The 1,602-nt window shown below is 41.9% G+C and overlaps 1 protein-coding gene across 1 annotated transcript in view; it reads left to right on the top strand.

The window, feature by feature from the left end:
* Positions 1-198: 198 nt before the first annotated feature.
* ppm1f (protein phosphatase, Mg2+/Mn2+ dependent, 1F) overlaps positions 199-1,602 on the top strand; it is a gene marked incomplete at its 3' end in the record, with an annotated part of 13,123 nt that continues 11,719 nt past the window's right edge. The window contains exon 1 of the mRNA XM_005755203.1: positions 199-460. The remainder of the gene's footprint in view (positions 461-1,602) is intronic.

The raw sequence follows: 1,602 nt of genomic DNA, 5'->3' as shown, positions 1-1,602 counted from the left end.
AAACAACAACTGTCAGTGACGCTGCACCACGGCGTAAACACAACATTCAAGATAACAGTTAAAAGTAACGTAACCATAAACAATAGAACAAGAACATCTAAACAGCAGCACATGTACCAAGGCATGATGGGAGATCTCCAGTCCAGAGGGTGGTGGTATAACACCTAAAGTTGTTTGCTACCCGCCATAAAACGATAGGCGAAGAAGGGTCTTATAACAATGGTGATGACGATGATGGCGTACAGGAAACTGCCGGTTCAATTGGGCGTGGATCGTTGCGCAGATCTGTAAACACTGTTAATAGTGAACTGGGATTGTGTATTACCATACGCGGTGCATGTTTGTGTTATCAGTAAATCCCTTTAGTCTTTGTCTCGCCGAAGGGCGTGTTTAGTCAGTAGGACTTCAGGAGGTGTGAAGACGCGTACTAAAACAAGGGACTGCACCAAGTCAGCGGACGGTAAGACCAAGTTAACCACTGTCTGCTTGGCTGTAAAATAAGCATGTATTCTGGTAGCGATCATGTCGATGAAACATGGTCGCTGACTTGAGTGAGTGACTCAGGACTCGAGGTGTAATTGTGGGCAGCACTATAATGTGTACTGCATACAAAGCACCAAACCCTCAACATTCATGTAACGCACTGCAAAGAAAAGAAACGGGAAAGCTGATCGTTAGGCTCCAGTTTTCAGGTATGAGTCCTGGTGTACAACCAATGCAGCACGGTTGCTTTTTTCTTTGCGTTTAACTCAAAGTGTGGGGAGTTTGCGAGCCCTTTTCAAGTGCTTCTCTGCGCTTCTTTCAAGAAATGTTCAGACATATTGGCCAACATGTAACTTACATGACAACAAGCTGGCGCATTAAAAAAAACATTTTATTTTTATTTTTAAAAATATCCTGTAATAATGAAGTCCCTGGGGCCTGGTTTAGAGCGTTACATTTCATAAATTGATTATTGCTGATTTCAAGTCCACTGCGATGCTGTACAAAAACGTTCTATATGCCCAACAAATTATGAATCGAACTGTACGAATATTTCCTGTAAAAATCCATATACACTCTCTTACCACTTTATTAGATATGCATGTAAATATCTAACCAGCAGTTATGGCAGCAACATGTAGCCATGGTCAAGTTGACCTCCTCGGGTTCAAACGGAGCATTAGAAAAGGGGCATGGTTGTTGGTGCCACACAAGTTAGTCCCACTATTTCAGAAACTGCTGGTATGCTGGAATTTTCCCACACAGCCTAAGCTTGTGGAGACGGGTCAGAAGAAGAAAACAGGAATGACAGTTTTCTGTCTACACCCCCAAATCCCAATATCCAAATAAATGAATTATAAGAACATAAAATTTAAGTCTCCCACCATACAGTTGGGGAGAGAAGCTGTCCAAGTTGGACACATTATTGTACCAGGCAATAAACATGTAAAGCTGGACAGTCCGTGGGACTGAAAAAGTTTTGGAGCCAGCCCCAAGTGACCATTACAAGAACTCCGCTCTTGTCACATATACAGGGAGTGCAGAATTATTAGGCAAGTTGTATTTTTGAGGAATAATTTTATTATTGAACAACAACCATGTTCTCAATGAACCCAAAAA

The sequence above is a fragment of the Pundamilia nyererei genome, unplaced genomic scaffold (genome assembly GCF_000239375.1).
Source record: "Pundamilia nyererei isolate P.nyererei 1_Seehausen unplaced genomic scaffold, PunNye1.0 scaffold01065, whole genome shotgun sequence".
NCBI classification, from domain to species: Eukaryota; Metazoa; Chordata; class Actinopteri; order Cichliformes; family Cichlidae; genus Pundamilia; species Pundamilia nyererei.
The sequence above is the reverse complement of the archived record's forward strand: the minus strand, read 5'-3'. Positions and strand labels throughout refer to the sequence as shown.